The sequence below is a fragment of the Aquarana catesbeiana genome, linkage group LG09 (genome assembly GCF_042186555.1).
Source record: "Aquarana catesbeiana isolate 2022-GZ linkage group LG09, ASM4218655v1, whole genome shotgun sequence".
NCBI classification, from domain to species: domain Eukaryota; kingdom Metazoa; phylum Chordata; class Amphibia; order Anura; family Ranidae; genus Aquarana; species Aquarana catesbeiana.
The window spans coordinates 24,791,618-24,810,518 of NC_133332.1; the positions used below are offsets into that span (position 1 = coordinate 24,791,618).

The 18,901-nt window shown below is 44.1% G+C and overlaps 17 non-coding genes across 17 annotated transcripts; all 17 read left to right on the forward strand.

Annotated features, from left to right (window-relative positions):
- Window positions 1–2,526: 2,526 nt before the first annotated feature.
- Window positions 2,527–2,599, forward strand: TRNAV-UAC (transfer RNA valine (anticodon UAC)). The gene has a single exon. It is a non-coding gene; the product is annotated as a tRNA-Val (tRNA).
- An 811-nt stretch (window positions 2,600–3,410) lies between these two features.
- TRNAV-UAC (transfer RNA valine (anticodon UAC)) lies at window positions 3,411–3,483 on the forward strand. Its single transcript has one exon. It is a non-coding gene; the product is annotated as a tRNA-Val (tRNA).
- Window positions 3,484–4,285: 802 nt separating this feature from the next.
- Window positions 4,286–4,358, forward strand: TRNAV-UAC (transfer RNA valine (anticodon UAC)). The gene has a single exon. It is a non-coding gene; the product is annotated as a tRNA-Val (tRNA).
- Window positions 4,359–5,165: 807 nt separating this feature from the next.
- Window positions 5,166–5,238, forward strand: TRNAV-UAC (transfer RNA valine (anticodon UAC)). Its single transcript has one exon. It is a non-coding gene; the product is annotated as a tRNA-Val (tRNA).
- Window positions 5,239–6,049: 811 nt separating this feature from the next.
- Window positions 6,050–6,122, forward strand: TRNAV-UAC (transfer RNA valine (anticodon UAC)). Its single transcript has one exon. It is a non-coding gene; the product is annotated as a tRNA-Val (tRNA).
- An 804-nt stretch (window positions 6,123–6,926) lies between these two features.
- On the forward strand, window positions 6,927–6,999 carry TRNAV-UAC (transfer RNA valine (anticodon UAC)). The gene has a single exon. It is a non-coding gene; the product is annotated as a tRNA-Val (tRNA).
- An 807-nt stretch (window positions 7,000–7,806) lies between these two features.
- Window positions 7,807–7,879, forward strand: TRNAV-UAC (transfer RNA valine (anticodon UAC)). The gene has a single exon. It is a non-coding gene; the product is annotated as a tRNA-Val (tRNA).
- An 806-nt stretch (window positions 7,880–8,685) lies between these two features.
- On the forward strand, window positions 8,686–8,758 carry TRNAV-UAC (transfer RNA valine (anticodon UAC)). The gene has a single exon. It is a non-coding gene; the product is annotated as a tRNA-Val (tRNA).
- Window positions 8,759–10,448: 1,690 nt separating this feature from the next.
- TRNAV-UAC (transfer RNA valine (anticodon UAC)) lies at window positions 10,449–10,521 on the forward strand. Its single transcript has one exon. It is a non-coding gene; the product is annotated as a tRNA-Val (tRNA).
- Window positions 10,522–11,329: 808 nt separating this feature from the next.
- TRNAV-UAC (transfer RNA valine (anticodon UAC)) lies at window positions 11,330–11,402 on the forward strand. Its single transcript has one exon. It is a non-coding gene; the product is annotated as a tRNA-Val (tRNA).
- Window positions 11,403–12,213: 811 nt separating this feature from the next.
- TRNAV-UAC (transfer RNA valine (anticodon UAC)) lies at window positions 12,214–12,286 on the forward strand. Its single transcript has one exon. It is a non-coding gene; the product is annotated as a tRNA-Val (tRNA).
- Window positions 12,287–13,088: 802 nt separating this feature from the next.
- On the forward strand, window positions 13,089–13,161 carry TRNAV-UAC (transfer RNA valine (anticodon UAC)). The gene has a single exon. It is a non-coding gene; the product is annotated as a tRNA-Val (tRNA).
- An 807-nt stretch (window positions 13,162–13,968) lies between these two features.
- Window positions 13,969–14,041, forward strand: TRNAV-UAC (transfer RNA valine (anticodon UAC)). The gene has a single exon. It is a non-coding gene; the product is annotated as a tRNA-Val (tRNA).
- Window positions 14,042–14,852: 811 nt separating this feature from the next.
- TRNAV-UAC (transfer RNA valine (anticodon UAC)) lies at window positions 14,853–14,925 on the forward strand. Its single transcript has one exon. It is a non-coding gene; the product is annotated as a tRNA-Val (tRNA).
- An 804-nt stretch (window positions 14,926–15,729) lies between these two features.
- TRNAV-UAC (transfer RNA valine (anticodon UAC)) lies at window positions 15,730–15,802 on the forward strand. Its single transcript has one exon. It is a non-coding gene; the product is annotated as a tRNA-Val (tRNA).
- A 1,683-nt stretch (window positions 15,803–17,485) lies between these two features.
- Window positions 17,486–17,558, forward strand: TRNAV-UAC (transfer RNA valine (anticodon UAC)). Its single transcript has one exon. It is a non-coding gene; the product is annotated as a tRNA-Val (tRNA).
- Window positions 17,559–18,360: 802 nt separating this feature from the next.
- Window positions 18,361–18,433, forward strand: TRNAV-UAC (transfer RNA valine (anticodon UAC)). Its single transcript has one exon. It is a non-coding gene; the product is annotated as a tRNA-Val (tRNA).
- The last annotated feature ends 468 nt before the right edge of the window (window positions 18,434–18,901 follow it).

Genomic DNA, 18,901 nt, shown 5'->3' on the forward strand with positions numbered 1-18,901 from the left:
GTCCGCAGCCCCAAGGTATGATCGGTTCCAGCAACCATCGCCAGCGTCTGTTTTACATGGTGCAGGAATACCTAGGGGCAAGATCAGACTTGGACACCTTTCCCACCGAAAATCCTCTGGGTTACTGGGTCTTGAGGATGGATCACTGGCCAGAGCTTGCACAGTATGCAATTGAGCTACTGGCCTGTCCTGCATCCAGCGTTCTTTCGGAACGCACATTCAGTGCTGCTGGAGGCGTGGTAACCGATCACAGGGTGCGTCTGTCCACCGACTCGGTCGATCGGCTGACCTTCATAAAAATGAATGAGTCTTGGATCACCACCAGCTACCAAGCACCTGATGCTGATGTAACCGAATAATTTTTTTTGAAATCTCAGATCCCTTCAAAGACTGCCTATGCTGATGCTGAGTGACTATCCCTGAGTAATTATCCTCTTCCTCCTCAATCATCACGCTGATAGCTTGTAAGAACATTTTTGGTTCTGGGCGCCACCACCAGTGCCTAAGGCACAATTTTTCAGCCCCTGTTTAACAGGGGCGTGTAATTACAATTTTTGATGTAATACTTTGCAGCAGGGCTCGTTCCTGCATTCCAACTAGAGTGTCTGTGAGGGGTTGCAGTGTTGTGGCACCAGCACCAGTGCCTAGGGCCCAATTTTTCTGCCCCTGTCTAACAGGGGCGTGTAATTACAATTTTTGATGCAATACTTTGCAGCAGGGCTCGTTCCTGCGTTCCAACTAGAGTGTCTGTGAGGGGTTGCAGTGTTGTGGCACCAGCACCAGTGCCTAAGGCCCAATTTTTCTGCCCCTGTCTAACAGGGGCGTGTAATTACAATTTTTGATGCAATACTTTGCAGCAGGGCTCGTTCCTGCGTTCCAACTAGAGTGTCTGTGAGGGGTTGCAGTGTTGTGGCACCAGCACCAGTGCCTAAGGCCCAATTTTTCTGCCCCTGTCTAACAGGGGCGTGTAATTACAATTTTTGAAGCAATAATTTGCAGCAGGGCTCGTTCCTGCGTTCCAACTAGAGTGTCTGTGAGGGGTTGCAGTGTTGTGGCACCAGCACCAGTGCCTAAGGCCTAATTTTTCAGCTCCTGTTCAACAGGGGCATGTAATTACAATTCTTGATCTAATATTTCACAGCAGGGCCCTGTGAGGGCTTACAGTGTTGTGGCCACAGCAACACCTAAGGCCCAAATTTCTGCTGAGTATATAGGGCAGGACCCTACTTTCAAACATCTAACTTACAAACGAGTCCTACTTGCAAACGGAAGGAGACAACAGGAAGTGAGATGAAATCTACCCCTAGGAAGGGAAATTCTCTCCTGTAAGAGTTAATATGGGAAAACAAGTTCTCCTTTCCACTGATGCTTTCCAATCCTTGTTCCACAAAAAAACCCAAATTTTCAAAAAACATTTTTCATTGGGACAAAAAAGTGAGGTGAAATCTTCTGAAGAGGAGGAAAGACAGCAAAACAAATGTCACAGGGGTGATAACCCTTCCCTATGTTTTCCAAAAAGCTTAGAAAAGATTTTTTGGCTGGAGCTAAACACGTTAAAAATGTTCAAAATTACAAACAGATTCTACTTAACAACAAACCTACAGTCCCTGTCTTGTTTGCACCGCCTGTATACTGCTGTTCAGAGTATATAGGGCCTGGTGGCCCCACACCTTTCCTTATTTTAATTTGGGTGCGGGGTTCCCCTTAATATCCATACAAGACCCAAAGGGACTGGTAATGGACTGGGGGGTACCCATGCCGTTTGTCTCACTGATTTTCATCCATATTGCCATGACCCGACATGACATTAAACCCGCAAGCAGTTTTAAATGAGATTTTTTCCTTTAAAAATGACATTTGGTGCAGGGACTGTTCTAAACATGGGAAACACGCGTCACTTTACAGGCATACTATAGACACCCCCCAGGTACGATATTTAAAGGAATATTTCACTTTTTTTTTTTTACTTTAAGCATCATTAAAATCACTGCTCCCGAAAAAACGGACGTTTTTAAAAGTTTTTTTTGCATTGATACATGTCCCCTGGGGTAGGACCCGGGTCCCCAAACCCTTTTTAGGACAATACCATGCAAATTAGCCTTTAAAATGAGCACTTTTGATTTCGAACGTTCGAGTCCCATAGACGTCAATGGGGTTCTAACATTCGTGCGAACTTTCGGTCCGTTCGCGGGTTCTGGTGCGAACCGAACCGGGGGGTGTTCGGCTCATCCCTACTGGTAACTAGTCCTTTGCCCTCTGCCTTCATTTTCTTGAGGAATGGCTTCCAGAGTATAGCTTTTATAAGGGAACCATAGCGACCCTGGAGCTCTTTGCTATGGGCTGATAGTAGGTTATGGCCCTTATGCAAAGAGTGGTCAGAAACACCAGTTTTGCTACCCCCTTGAAAGTGTCCTAAAACCAAGGAAATGCCAAAGGATCTCAGGTTGACCTATAGGATGCAAGCAATCTTTGGTGTTTAACCCTTCCATTTCTGAAAAATTGACAATTAGGCACACTTTTTTTACAGGTTCTATAGTGTAGCGGTTATCACATCTGCTTTACACGCAGAAGGTCCTGGGTTCAACCCCCAGTGGAACCATTTTGTAATATGAGATCAGATACTGACTTTCCGAAAGTCAGACTTTGGAACGTGCCTCACAAAACATAAAGAAAAGCAATAGAGCTTTCAAAGTTGAACGGAACTCAAAAAGTCAACCTTTGCTATATTGTAGGAAACATTGACACATGTTAATTGTTTCTAAGCAGTACCCTGAAAAATATATCTTTGGCCTGAAATTCCTCTTAAAAATAGTAGTGCACTTCCTGGTATGCAAGCGTGCCCAAGCACTCCTTTCGATGCAGCCGCATAGCTGTGTGTGTGTTGTGTGAGATATAAGGCTTTGCAAACACTGACTTCTAGTCTCAGGGGTATTGGAGTAAAGTTTGGTGATGTCACTACTGTGGTGCTCACTCTTCTCCTTGCTGGTGGCTTTCTGACATGAGGAAGCAAAGCCCTGCCTCTATCAAGGTGGCCACCTCTACACAGATACACGCTATAAAATAAGGCAAGGTAAGCCAGCCATGGGGAAAAGATCAGCTGCAGGAAGGCCACAGGCATGACTGGTAACTAGTCCTTTGCCCTCTGCCTTCCTTTTCTTGAGTAACGGCTTCCAGAGTATAGCTGTTATAAGGGAACTATAGCGACTCTGGAGCTCTTTGCTATGGGCTGATACTAGGTCATGGCCCTTATGCAAAGAGTGGTCAGAAACACCAGTTTTGCTACACCCTTGAAAGTGTCCTAAAACCAAAGAAATGCCAAAGGATCTCAGATTGACCTATAGGATGCAAGCATTCTTTGGTTTTTAACCCTTACCTTTCTGAAAAATTGACAATTAGGCACACTTTTCACAGGTTCCATAGTGTAGCGGTTATCACGTCTGCTTTACACGCAGAAGGTCCTGGGTTCAACCCCCCGTGGAACCATTTTGTAATATGAGATCAGATACTGACTTTCTAAAAGTCAGACTTTGGAACGTGCCTCACACAACGCAAAGGAATGCAATAGAGCCTTCAAAGTTGAGCAGAACTCAAAAAGTCAACCTTTGCTATATTGTAGGAAACATTGACTCATGTTAATTGTTTCTAAGCAGTACCCTGAAAAATATATCTTTGGCCTGAAATTCCTCTTAAAAATAGTAGCGCAGTTCCTGGTATGCAATCGTGCCCAAGTACTCCTTTCGATGCAGCCGCATAGCTGTGTGTGTGTTGTAAGGCTTTGCAAACTCTGACTTCTAGTCTCAGGGGTATTGGAGTGAAGTTTGGTGATGTCACTACTGTGTTGCTCAGTCTTCTCCTTGCTGGTGGCTTTCTGACATGAGGAAGCAAAGCCCTTCCTCTACCAAGGTGGCCACCTTTACACAGAGACACGCTATAAAACAAGACATGGTAAGTCAGTCACGGGGAAAAGATCAGCTGCAGGGAGGCCACAGGCATGACTGGTAACTAGTCCTTTGCCCTCTGCCTTCATTTTCTTGAGGAACGGCTTCCAGAGTATAGCTTTTATAAAGGAACCATAGCTACCCTGGAGCTCTTTGCTATGGGCTGATACTAGGTCATGGCCCTTATGCAAAGAGTGGTCAGAAACACCAGTTTTGCTACACCCTTGAAAGTGTCCTAAAACCAAAGAAATGCCAAAGGATCTCAGATTGACCTATAGGATGCAAGAATTATTTGGTTTTTAACCCTTACCTTTCTGAAAAATTGACAATTAGGCACTCTTTTCACAGGTTCCATAGTGTTGCGGTTATCACGTCTGCTTTACACGCAGAACGTCCTGGGTTCAACCCCCAGTGGAACCATTTTGTAATATGAGATCAGATACTGACTTTCTAAAAGTCAGACTTTGAAACGTGCCTCACACAATGCAAAGGAATGCAATAGAGCCTTCAAAGTTGAACAGAACTCAAAAAATCAACCTTTGCTATATTGTAGGAAACATTGACTCATGTTGTTTCTAAGAAGTACCCTGAAAAATATATCTTTGGCCTGAAATTCCTCTTAAAAATAGTAGCACACTTCCTGGTATGCAAGCGTGCCCAAGCACTCCTTTCAACGCAGCCGCTTAGCTGTGTGTGTGTTGTGTGAGATCTAAGGCATTGCAATCTCTGAATTCTAGTTGCAGGGGAATTGGAGTGAAGTTTGGTGATGTCACTACTGTGGTGCTCACTCTTCTCCTTGCTGGCAGCTTCCTGACATGAAGAAGCAAATCCCTACCTCTACCAAGGTGGCCACTTCCACACAGAGACACGCTATAAAACAAGACATGGTAAGTCAGTCACGGGGAAAATATCAGCAGCAGGGTGGCCACAGGCATGACTCGTAACTAGTCCTTTGCCCTCTGCCTTCATTTTCTTGAGGAATGGCTTCCAGAGTATAGCTTTTATAAGGGAACCATAGCGACCCTGGAGCTCTTTGCTATGGGCTGATAGTAGGTTATGGCCCTTATGCAAAGAGTGGTCAGAAACACCAGTTTTGCTACCCCCTAGAAAGTGTCCTAAAACCAAGGAAATGCCAAAGGATCTCAGGTTGACCTATAGGATGCAAGCAATCTTTGGTGTTTAACCCATCCCTTTCTGAAAAATTGACAATTAGGCAACGTTTTCACAGGTTCTATAGTGTAGCGGTTATCACGTCTGCTTTACACGCAGAAGGTCCTGGGTTCAACCCCCAGTGGAACCATTTTGGAATATGAGAACAGATACTGACTTTCTAAAAGTCAGACTTTGGAACGTGCCTCACACAACGCAAAGGAATGCAATAGAGCCTTCAAAGTTGAACAGAACTCAAAAAGTCAACCTTTGCTATATTGTAGGAAACATTGACTCATGTTAATTGTTTCTAAGCAGTACCCTGAAAAATATATCTTTGGCCTGAAATTCCTCTTAAAAATAGTAGCGCACTTCCTGGTATGCAAGCGTGCCCAAGCACTCCTTTCGATGCAGCCGCATAGCTGTGTGTGTGTTGTGTGAGATATAAGGCTTTGCAAACTCTGACTTCTAGTCTCAGGGGTATTGGAGTGAAGTTTGGTGATGTCACTACTGTGGTGCTCAGTCTTCTCCTTGCTGGTGGCTTTCTGACATGAGGAAGCAAAGCCCTTCCTCTACCAAGGTGGCCACCTTTACACAGAGACACGCTATAAAACAAGACATGGTAAATCAGTCACGGGGAAAAGATCAGCTGCAGGGAGGCCACAGGCATGACTGGTAACTAGTCCTTTGCCCTCTGCCTTCATTTTCTTGAGGAACGGCTTCCAGAGTATAGCTTTTATAAAGGAACCATAGCTACCCTGGAGCTCTTTGCTATGGGCTGATACTAGGTCATGGCCCTTATGCAAAGAGTGGTCAGAAACACCAGTTTTGCTACACCCTTGAAAGTGTCCTAAAATCAAAGAAATGCCAAAGGATCTCAGATTGACCTATAGGATGCAAGAATTATTTGGTTTTTAACCCTTACCTTTCTGAAAAATTGACAATTAGGCACTTTTTTCACAGGTTCCATAGTGTAGCGGTTATCACGTCTGCTTTACATGCAGAAGGTCCTGGGTTCAACCCCCAGTGGAACCATTTTGTAATATGAGATCAGATACTGACTTTCTAAAAGTCAGACTTTGGAACGTGCCTCACACAACGCAAAGGAATGCAATAGAGCTTTCAAAGTTGAACAGAACTCAAAAAATCAACCTTTGCTATATTGTAGGAAACATTGACTCATGTTAATTGTTTCTAAGCAGTACCCTGAAAAATATATCTTTGGCCTGAAATTCCTCTTAAAAATAGTAGCGCAGTTCCTGGTATGCAATCGTGCCCAAGCACTCCTTTCGATGCAGCCGCATAGCTGTGTGTGTGTGTTGTAAGGCTTTGCGAACTCTGACTTCTAGTCTCAGGGGTATTGGAGTGAAGTTTGGTGATGTCACTACTGTGTTGCTCAGTCTTCTCCTTGCTGGTGGCTTTCTGACATGAGGAAGCAAAGCCCTTCCTCTACCAAGGTGGCCACCTTTACACAGAGACACGCTATAAAACAAGACATGGTAAATCAGTCACGGGGAAAAGATCAGCTGCAGGGAGGCCACAGGCATGAATGGTAACTAGTCCTTTGCCCTCTGCCTTCCTTTTCTTGAGGAACGTCTTCCAGAGTATAGCTTTTATAAGGGAACCATAACTACCCTGGAGCACTTTGCTATGGGCTGATACTAGGTCATGGCCCTTATGCAAAGAGTGGTCAGAAACACCAGTTTTGCTACACCCTTGAAAGTGTCCTAAAACCAAAGAAATGCCAAAGGATCTCAGATTGACCTATAGGATGCAAGAATTCTTTGGTTTTTAACCCTTACCTTTCTGAAAAATTGACAATTAGGCATTCTTTTCTCAGGTTCCATAGTGTAGCGGTTATCACGTCTGCTTTACACGCAGAAGGTCCTGGGTCCAACCCCCAGTGGAACCATTTTGTAATATGAGATCAGATACTGACTTTCTAAAAGTCAGACTTTGAAACGTGCCTCACACAATGCAAAGGAATGCAATAGAGCCTTCAAAGTTGAACAGAACTCAAAAAGTCAACCTTTGCTATATTGTAGGAAACATTGACTCATGTTGTTTCTAAGCAGTACCCTGAAAAATATATCTTTGGCCTGAAATTCCTCTTAAAAATAGTAGCGCACTTCCTGGTATGCAAGCGTGCCCAAGCACTCCTTTCGATGCAGCCGCATAGCTGTGTGTGTGTTGTGTGAGATATAATGCTTTGCAAACTCTGACTTCTAGTCTCAGGGGTATTGGAGTGAAGTTTGGTGATGTCACTACTGTGGTGCTCACTCTTCTCCTTGCTGGTGGCTTTCTGACATGAGGAAGCAAAGCCCTGCCTCTATCAAGGTGGCCACCTCTACACAGATACACGCTATAAAACAAGACAAGGTAAACCAGCCATGGGGAAAAGATCAGCTGCAGTAAGGCTACAGCCATGACTGGTAACTATTCCTTGGCCCTCTGCCTTCATTTTCTTGAGTAACTGCTTCCAGAGTATAGCTGTTATAAGGGAACCATAGCGACCCTGGAGCTATTTGCTATGGGCTGATACTAGGTTATGGCCCTTATGCAAAGAGTGGTCAGAAACACCAATTTTGCTACAACCTTGAAAGTGTCCTAAAACCAAAGAAATGCCAAAGGATCTCAGATTGACCTATAGGATGCAAGCATTCTTTGGTTTTTAACCCTTACCTTTCTGAAAAATTGACAATTAGGCACACTTTTCACAGGTTCCATAGTGTAGCGGTTATCACGTCTGCTTTACACGCAGAAGGTCCTGGGTTCAACCCCCAGTGGAACCATTTTGTAATATGAGATCAGATACTGACTTTCTAAAAGTCAGACTTTGGAACGTGCCTCACACAACGCAAAGGAATGCAATAGAGCCTTCAAAGTTGAACAGAACTCAAAAAGTCAACTTTGCTATATTGTAGGAAACATTGACTCATGTTGTTTCTAAGAAGTACCCTGAAAAATATATCTTTGGCCTGAAATTCCTCTTAAAAATAGTAGCACACTTCCTGGTATGCAAGCGTGCCCAAGCACTCCTTTCAACGCAGCCGCTTAGCTGTGTGTGTGTTGTGTGAGATCTAAGGCATTGCAATCTCTGAATTCTAGTTGCAGGGGAATTGGAGTGAAGTTTGGTGATGTCACTACTGTGGTGCTCACTCTTCTCCTTGCTGGCAGCTTCCTGACATGAGGAAGCAAATCCCTGCCTCTGCCAAGGTGGCCACCTCCACACAGAGACACGCTATAAAACAAGACATGGTAAGTCAGTCACATGGAAAAGATCAGCAGCAGGGTGGCCACAGGCATGACTGGTAACTAGTCCTTTGCCCTCTGCCTTCATTTTCTTGAGGAATGGCTTCCAGAGTATAGCTTTTATAAGGGAACCATAGCGACCCTGGAGCTCTTTGCTATGGGCTGATAGTAGGTTATGGCCCTTATGCAAAGAGTGGTCAGAAACACCAGTTTTGCTACCCCCTTGAAAGTGTCCTAAAACCAAGGAAATGCCAAAGGATCTCAGGTTGACCTATAGGATGCAAGCAATCTTTGGTGTTTAACCCATCCCTTTCTGAAAAATTGACAATTAGGCAAAGTTTTCACAGGTTCTATAGTGTAGCGGTTATCACGTCTGCTTTACACGCAGAAGGTCCTGGGTTCAACCTCCAGTGGAACCATTTTGGAATATGAGATCAGATACTGACTTTCTAAAAGTCAGACTTTGGAACGTGCCTCACACAACGCAAAGGAATGCAATAGAGCCTTCAAAGTTGAACAGAACTCAAAAAGTCAACCTTTGCTATATTGTAGGAAACATTGACTCATGTTAATTGTTTCTAAGCAGTACCCCGAAAAATATATCTTTGGCCTGAAATTCCTCTTAAAAATAGTAGCGCACTTCCTGGTATGCAAGCGTGCCCAAGCACTCCTTTCGATGCAGCCGCATAGCTGTGTGTGTGTTGTGTGAGATATAAGGCTTTGCAAACTCTGACTTCTAGTCTCAGGGGTATTGGAGTGAAGTTTGGTGATGTCACTACTGTGGTGCTCAGTCTTCTCCTTGCTGGTGGCTTTCTGACATGAGGAAGCAAAGCCCTTCCTCTACCAAGGTGGCCACCTTTACACAGAGACACGCTATAAAACAAGACATGGTAAGTCAGTCACGGGGAAAAGATCAGCTGCAGGGAGGCCACAGGCATGACTGGTAACTAGTCCTTTGCCCTCTGCCTTCATTTTCTTGAGGAACGGCTTCCAGAGTATAGCTTTTATAAGGGAACCATAGCTACCCTGGAGCTCTTTGCTATGGGCTGATACTAGGTCATGGCCCTTATGCAAAGAGTGGTCAGAAACACCAGTTTTGCTACACCCTTGAAAGTGTCCTAAAACCATAGAAATGCCAAAGGATCTCAGATTGACCTATAGGATGCAAGCATTCTTTGGTTTTTAACCCTTACCTTTCTGAAAAATTGACAATTAGGCACACTTTTCACAGGTTCCATAGTGAAGCGGTTATCACGTCTGCTTTACACGCAGAAGGTCCGGGGTTCAACCCCCAGTGGAAACATTTTGTAATATGAGATCAGATACTGACTTTCTAAAAGTCAGACTTTGGAACGTGCCTCACACAACGCAAAGGAATGCAATAGAGCCTTCAAAGTTGAACAGAACTCAAAAAGTCAACTTTGCTATATTGTAGGAAACATTGACTCATTTTGTTTCTAAGAAGTACCCTGAAAAATATATCTTTGGCCTGAAATTCCTCCTAAAAATAGTAGCACACTTCCTGGTATGCAAGCGTGCCCAAGCACTCCTTTCAACGCAGCCGCTTAGCTGTGTGTGTGTTGTGTGAGATCTAAGGCATTGCAATCTCTGAATTCTAGTTGCAGGGGAATTGGAGTGAAGTTTGGTGATGTCACTACTGTGGTGCTCACTCTTCTCCTTGCTGGCAGCTTCCTGACATGAGGAAGCAAATCCCTGCCTCTGCCAAGGTGGCCACCTCCACACAGAGACACGCTATAAAACAAGACATGGTAAGTCAGTCACATGGAAAAGATCAGCAGCAGGGTGGCCACAGGCATGACTGGTAACCAGTCCTTTGCCCTCTGCCTTCTTTTTCTTGAGGAACGGCTTCCAGAGTATAGCTGTTATAAGGGAACCATAGCGACCCTGGAGCTCTTTGCTATGGGATGATACTAGGTTATGGCCCTTATGCAAAGAGTGGTCAGAAACACCAATTTTGCTACAACCTTGAAAGTGTCCTAAAACCAAAGAAATGCCAAAGGATCTCAGATTGACCTATAGGATGCAAGCATTCTTTGGTTTTTAACCCTTACCTTTCTGAAAAATTGACAATTAGGCACACTTTTCACAGGTTCCATAGTGTAGCGGTTATCACGTCTGCTTTACACGCAGAAGGTCCTGGGTTCAACCCCCAGTGGAACCATTTTGTAATATGAGATCAGATACTGACTTTCTAAAAGTCAGACTTTGGAACGTGCCTCACACAACGCAAAGGAATGCAATAGAGCCTTCAAAGTTGAACAGAACTCAAAAAGTCAACTTTGCTATATTGTAGGAAACATTGACTCATTTTGTTTCTAAGAAGTACCCTGAAAAATATATCTTTGGCCTGAAATTCCTCTTAAAAATAGTAGCACACTTCCTGGTATGCAAGCGTGCCCGAGCACTCCTTTCAACGCAGCCGCTTAGCTGTGTGTGTGTTGTGTGAGATCTAAGGCATTGCAATCTCTGAATTCTAGTTGCAGGGGAATTGGAGTGAAGTTTGGTGATGTCACTACTGTGGCGCTCACTCTTCTCCTTGCTGGTAGCTTCCTGACATGAGGAAGCAAATCCCTGCCTCTGCCAAGGTGGCCACCTCCACACAGAGACACGCTATAAAACAAGACATGGTAAGTCAGTCACATGGAAAAGATCAGCAGCAGGTTGGCCACAGGCATGACTGGTAACTAGTCCTTTGCCCTCTGCCTTCATTTTCTTGAGGAATGGCTTCCAGAGTATAGCTTTTATAAGGGAACCATAGCGACCCTGGAGCTCTTTGCTATGGGCTGATAGTAGGTTATGGCCCTTATGCAAAGAGTGGTCAGAAACACCAGTTTTGCTACCCACTTGAAAGTGTCCTAAAACCAAGGAAATGCCAAAGGATCTCAGGTTGACCTATAGGATGCAAGCAATCTTTGGTGTTTAACCCTTCCATTTCTGAAAAATTGACAATTAGGCACACTTTTTTTACAGGTTCTATAGTGTAGCGGTTATCACATCTGCTTTACACGCAGAAGGTCCTGGGTTCAACCCCCAGTGGAACCATTTTGTAATATGAGATCAGATACTGACTTTCCGAAAGTTAGACTTTGGAACGTGCCTCACAAAACATAAAGAAAAGCAATAGAGCTTTCAAAGTTGAACGGAACTCAAAAAGTCAACCTTTGCTATATTGTAGGAAACATTGACACATGTTAATTGTTTCTAAGCAGTACCCTGAAAAATATATCTTTGGCCTGAAATTCCTCTTAAAAATAGTAGTGCACTTCCTGGTATGCAAGCGTGCCCAAGCACTCCTTTCGATGCAGCCGCATAGCTGTGTGTGTGTTGTGTGAGATATAAGGCTTTGCAAACACTGACTTCTAGTCTCAGGGGTATTGGAGTAAAGTTTGGTGATGTCACTACTGTGGTGCTCACTCTTCTCCTTGCTGGTGGCTTTCTGACATGAGGAAGCAAAGCCCTGCCTCTATCAAGGTGGCCACCTCTACACAGATACACGCTATAAAATAAGGCAAGGTAAGCCAGCCATGGGGAAAAGATCAGCTGCAGGAAGGCCACAGGCATGACTGGTAACTAGTTCTTTGCCCTCTGCCTTCCTTTTCTTGAGTAACGGCTTCCAGAGTATAGCTGTTATAAGGGAACTATAGCGACTCTGGAGCTCTTTGCTATGGGCTGATACTAGGTCATGGCCCTTATGCAAAGAGTGGTCAGAAACACCAGTTTTGCTACACCCTTGAAAGTGTCCTAAAACCAAAGAAATGCCAAAGGATCTCAGATTGACCTATAGGATGCAAGCATTCTTTGGTTTTTAACCCTTACCTTTCTGAAAAATTGACAATTAGGCACACTTTTCACAGGTTCCATAGTGTAGCGGTTATCATGTCTGCTTTACACGCAGAAGGTCCTGGGTTCAACCTCCCGTGGAACCATTTTGTAATATGAGATCAGATACTGACTTTCTAAAAGTCAGACTTTGGAACGTGCCTCACACAACGCAAAGGAATGCAATAGAGCCTTCAAAGTTGAGCAGAACTCAAAAAGTCAACCTTTGCTATGTTGTAGGAAACATTGACTCATGTTAATTGTTTCTAAGCAGTACCCTGAAAAATATATCTTTGGCCTGAAATTCCTCTTAAAAATAGTAGCGCAGTTCCTGGTATGCAATCGTGCCCAAGTACTCCTTTCGATGCAGCCGCATAGCTGTGTGTGTGTTGTAAGGCTTTGCAAACTCTGACTTCTAGTCTCAGGGGTATTGGAGTGAAGTTTGGTGATGTCACTACTGTGTTGCTCAGTCTTCTCCTTGCTGGTGGCTTTCTGACATGAGGAAGCAAAGCCCTTCCTCTACCAAGGTGGCCACCTTTACACAGAGACACGCTATAAAACAAGACATGGTAAGTCAGTCACGGGGAAAAGATCAGCTGCAGGGAGGCCACAGGCATGACTGGTAACTAGTCCTTTGCCCTCTGCCTTCATTTTCTTGAGGAACGGCTTCCAGAGTATAGCTTTTATAAAGGAACCATAGCTACCCTGGAGCTCTTTGCTATGGGCTGATACTAGGTCATGGCCCTTATGCAAAGAGTGGTCAGAAACACCAGTTTTGCTACACCCTTGAAAGTGTCCTAAAACCAAAGAAATGCCAAAGGATCTCAGATTGACCTATAGGATGCAAGAATTATTTGGTTTTTAACCCTTACCTTTCTGAAAAATTGACAATTAGGCACTCTTTTCACAGGTTCCATAGTGTTGCGGTTATCACGTCTGCTTTACACGCAGAAGGTCCTGGGTTCAACCCCCAGTGGAACCATTTTGTAATATGAGATCAGATACTGACTTTCTAAAAGTCAGACTTTGAAACGTGCCTCACACAATGCAAAGGAATGCAATAGAGCCTTCAAAGTTGAACAGAACTCAAAAAATCAACCTTTGCTATATTGTAGGAAACATTGACTCATGTTGTTTCTAAGAAGTACCCTGAAAAATATATCTTTGGCCTGAAATTCCTCTTAAAAATAGTAGCACACTTCCTGGTATGCAAGCGTGCCCAAGCACTCCTTTCAACGCAGCCGCTTAGCTGTGTGTGTGTTGTGTGAGATCTAAGGCATTGCAATCTCTGAATTCTAGTTGCAGGGGAATTGGAGTGAAGTTTGGTGATGTCACTACTGTGGTGCTCACTCTTCTCCTTGCTGGCAGCTTCCTGACATGAAGAAGCAAATCCCTACCTCTACCAAGGTGGCCACTTCCACACAGAGACACGCTATAAAACAAGACATGGTAAGTCAGTCACGGGGAAAATATCAGCAGCAGGGTGGCCACAGGCATGACTCGTAACTAGTCCTTTGCCCTCTGCCTTCATTTTCTTGAGGAATGGCTTCCAGAGTATAGCTTTTATAAGGGAACCATAGCGACCCTGGAGCTCTTTGCTATGGGCTGATAGTAGGTTATGGCCCTTATGCAAAGAGTGGTCAGAAACACCAGTTTTGCTACCCCCTAGAAAGTGTCCTAAAACCAAGGAAATGCCAAAGGATCTCAGGTTGACCTATAGGATGCAAGCAATCTTTGGTGTTTAACCAATCCCTTTCTGAAAAATTGACAATTAGGCAACGTTTTCACAGGTTCTATAGTGTAGCGGTTATCACGTCTGCTTTACACGCAGAAGGTCCTGGGTTCAACCCCCAGTGGAACCATTTTGGAATATGAGATCAGATACTGACTTTCTAAAAGTCAGACTTTGGAACGTGCCTCACACAACGCAAAGGAATGCAATAGAGCCTTCAAAGTTGAACAGAACTCAAAAAGTCAACCTTTGCTATATTGTAGGAAACATTGACTCATGTTAATTGTTTCTAAGCAGTACCCTGAAAAATATATCTTTGGCCTGAAATTCCTCTTAAAAATAGTAGCGCACTTCCTGGTATGCAAGCGTGCCCAAGCACTCCTTTCGATGCAGCCGCATAGCTGTGTGTGTGTTGTGTGAGATATAAGGCTTTGCAAACTCTGACTTCTAGTCTCAGGGGTATTGGAGTGAAGTTTGGTGATGTCACTACTGTGGTGCTCAGTCTTCTCCTTGCTGGTGGCTTTCTGACATGAGGAAGCAAAGCCCTTCCTCTACCAAGGTGGCCACCTTTACACAGAGACACGCTATAAAACAAGACATGGTAAATCAGTCACGGGGAAAAGATCAGCTGCAGGGAGGCCACAGGCATGACTGGTAACTAGTCCTTTGCCCTCTGCCTTCATTTTCTTGAGGAACGGCTTCCAGAGTATAGCTTTTATAAAGGAACCATAGCTACCCTGGAGCTCTTTGCTATGGGCTGATACTAGGTCATGGCCCTTATGCAAAGAGTGGTCAGAAACACCAGTTTTGCTACACCCTTGAAAGTGTCCTAAAATCAAAGAAATGCCAAAGGATCTCAGATTGACCTATATGATGCAAGAATTATTTGGTTTTTAACCCTTACCTTTCTGAAAAATTGACAATTAGGCACCCTTTTCACAGGTTCCATAGTGTAGCGGTTATCACGTCTGCTTTACATGCAGAAGGTCCTGGGTTCAACCCCCAGTGGAACCATTTTGTAATATGAGATCAGATACTGACTTTCTAAAAGTCAGACTTTGGAACGTGCCTCACACAACGCAAAGGAATGCAATAGAGCTTTCAAAGTTGAACAGAACTCAAAAAATCAACCTTTGCTATATTGTAGGAAACATTGACTCATGTTAATTGTTTCTAAGCAGTACCCTGAAAAATATATCTTTGGCCTGAAATTCCTCTTAAAAATAGTAGCGCAGTTCCTGGTATGCAATCGTGCCCAAGCACTCCTTTCGATGCAGCCGCATAGCTGTGTGTGTGTGTTGTAAGGCTTTGCGAACTCTGACTTCTAGTCTCAGGGGTATTGGAGTGAAGTTTGGTGATGTCACTACTGTGTTGCTCAGTCTTCTCCTTGCTGGTGGCTTTCTGACATGAGGAAGCAAAGCCCTTCCTCTACCAAGGTGGCCACCTTTACACAGAGACACGCTATAAAACAAGACATGGTAAATCAGTCACGGGGAAAAGATCAGCTGCAGGGAGGCCACAGGCATGAATGGTAACTAGTCCTTTGCCCTCTGCCTTCCTTTTCTTGAGGAACGTCTTCCAGAGTATAGCTTTTATAAGGGAACCATAACTACCCTGGAGCACTTTGCTATGGGCTGATACTAGGTCATGGCCCTTATGCAAAGAGTGGTCAGAAACACCAGTTTTGCTACACCCTTGAAAGTGTCCTAAAACCAAAGAAATGCCAAAGGATTTCAGATTGACCTATAGGATGCAAGAATTCTTTGGTTTTTAACCCTTACCTTTCTGAAAAATTGACAATTAGGCATTCTTTTCTCAGGTTCCATAGTGTAGCGGTTATCACGTCTGCTTTACACGCAGAAGGTCCTGGGTCCAACCCCCAGTGGAACCATTTTGTAATATGAGATCAGATACTGACTTTCTAAAAGTCAGACTTTGAAACGTGCCTCACACAATGCAAAGGAATGCAATAGAGCCTTCAAAGTTGAACAGAACTCAAAAAGTCAACCTTTGCTATATTGTAGGAAACATTGACTCATGTTGTTTCTAAGCAGTACCCTGAAAAATATATCTTTGGCCTGAAATTCCTCTTAAAAATAGTAGCGCACTTCCTGGTATGCAAGCGTGCCCAAGCACTCCTTTCGATGCAGCCGCATAGCTGTGTGTGTGTTGTGTGAGATATAATGCTTTGCAAACTCTGACTTCTAGTCTCAGGGGTATTGGAGTGAAGTTTGGTGATGTCACTACTGTGGTGCTCACTCTTCTCCTTGCTGGTGGCTTTCTGACATGAGGAAGCAAAGCCCTGCCTCTATCAAGGTGGCTACCTCTACACAGATACACGCTATAAAACAAGGCAAGGTAAGCCAGCCATGGGGAAAAGATCAGCTGCAGGAAGGCCACAGGCATGACTGGTAACTAGTCCTTTGCCCTCTGCCTTCTTTTTCTTGAGTAACGGCTTCCAGAGTATAGCTGTTATAAGGGAACCATAGCGACTCTGTAGCTCTTTGCTATGGGCTGATACTAGGTCATGGCCCTTATGCAAAGAGTGGTCAGAAACACCAGTTTTGCTATACCCTTGAAAGTGTCCTAAACCAAAGAAATGCCAAAGGATCTCAGATTGACCTATAGGATGCAAGCATTCTTTGGTTTTTAACCCTTACCTTTCTGAAAAATTGACAATTAGGCACACCTTTCATAGGTTCCATAGTGTAGCGGTTATCACGTCTGCTTTACACGCAGAATGGTACTGGGTTCAACCCCCAGTGGACCCATTTTGTAATATGAGATCAGATACTGACTTTCTAAAAGTCAGACTTTGGAACGTGCCTCACACAACGCTAAGGAATGCAATAGAGCCTTCAAAGTTGAACAGAACTCAAAAAGTCAACCTTTGCTATATTGTAGGAAACATTGACTCATGTTAATTGTTTCTAAGCATTACCCTGAAAAATATATCTTTGGCCTGAAATTCCTCTTAAAAATAGTAGCGCAGTTACTGGTATGCAATCGTGGCCAAGCACTCCTTTCGATGCAGCCGCATAGCTGTTTGTGTGTTGTAAGGCTTTGCAAACTTTGACTTCTAGACTCAGGGGTAGTGGAGTGAAGTTTGGTGATGTCACTACTGTGTTGCTCAGTCTTCTCCTCGCTGGTGGCTTTCTGACATGAGGAAGGAAAGCCCTTCCTCTACCAAGGTGGCCACCTTTACACAGAGACACGCTATAAAACAAGACATGGTAAGTCAGTCACGGGGAAAAGATCAGCTGCAGGGAGGCCACAGGCATGACTGGTAACTAGTCCTTTGCCCTCTGCCTTCATTTTCTTGAGGAACGTCTTCCAGAGTATAGCTTTTATAAGGGAACCATAGCTACCCTGGAGCTCTTTGCTATGGGCTGATACTAGGTCATGGCCCTTATGCAAAAGAGTGGTCAGAAACACCAGTTTTGCTACACCCTTGAAAGTGTCCTAAAACCAAAGAAATGCCAAAGGATCTCAGATTCACCTATAGGATACAAGCAATCTTTGGTGTTTAACCCTTCCCTTTCTGAAAAATTGACAATTAGGCAAACTTTTTACAGGTTCTATAGTGTAGGGGTTATCACGTCTGCTTTACACGCAGAAGGTCCTGGGTTCAACCCCTAGTGGAACCCTTTTGTAATATGAGATCAGATACTGAATTTCTGATAGTCAGACTTTGGAACGTGCCTCACAAAACATAAAGAAAAGCAATAGAGCTTTCAAAGTTGAACGGAACTCAAAAAGTCAACCTTTGCTATATTGTAGGAAACATTGACACATGTTAATTGTTTCTAAGCAGTACCCTGAAAAATATATCTTTGGCCTGAAATTCCTCTTAAAAATAGTAGCGCACTTCCTGGTATGCAAGCGTGCCCAAGAACTCCTTTCGATGCAGCCGCATAGCTGTGTTTGTGTTGTAAGGCTTTGCAAACTCTGACTTCTAGTCTCAGGGGTATTGGAGTGAAGTTTGGTGATGTTACTACTGTGGTGCTCACTCTTCTCCTTGCTGGTGGCTTTCTGACATGAGGAAGCAAAGCCCTGCCTCTATCAAGGTGGCCACCTCTACACAGATACACGCTATAAAACAAGACAAGGTAAACCAGCCATGGGGAAAAGATCAGCTGCAGTAAGGCTACAGCCATGACTGGTAACTATTCCTTGGCCCTCTGCCTTCATTTTCTTGAGTAACGGCTTCCAGAGTATAGCTGTTATAAGGGAACCATAGCGACCCTGGAGCTCTTTGCTATGGGCTGATACTAGGTTATGGCCCTTATGCAAAGAGTGGTCAGAAACACCAATTTTGCTACAACCTTGAAAGTGTCCTAAAACCAAAGAAATGCCAAAGGATCTCAGATTGACCTATAAGATGCAAGCATTCTTTGGTTTTTAACCCTTACCTGTCTGAAAAATTGACAATTAGGCACACTTTTCACAGGTTCCATAGTGTAGCGGTTATCACGTCTGCTTTACACGCAGAAGGTCCTGGGTTCAACCCCCAGTGGAACCATTTTGTAATATGAGATCAGATACTGACTTTCTAAAAGTCAGACTTTGGAACGTGCCTCACACAACGCAAAGGAATGCAATAGAGCCTTCAAAGTTGAACAGAACTCAAAAAGTCAACTTTGATATATTGTAGGAAACATTGACTCATGTTGTTTCTAGGAAGTACCCTGAAAAATATATCTTTGGCCTGAAATTCCTCTTAAAAATAGTAGCACACTTCCTGGTATGCAAGCGTGCCCAAGCACTCCTTTCAACGCAGCCGCTTAGCTGTGTGTGTGTTGTGTGAGATCTAAGGCATTGCAATCTCTGAATTCTAGTTGCAGGGGAATTGGAGTGAAGTTTGGTGATGTCACTACTGTGGTGCTCACTCTTCTCCTTGCTGGCAGCTTCCTGACATGAGGAAGCAAATCCCTGCCTCTGCCAAGGTGGCCACCTCCACACAGAGACACGCTATAAAACAAGACATGGT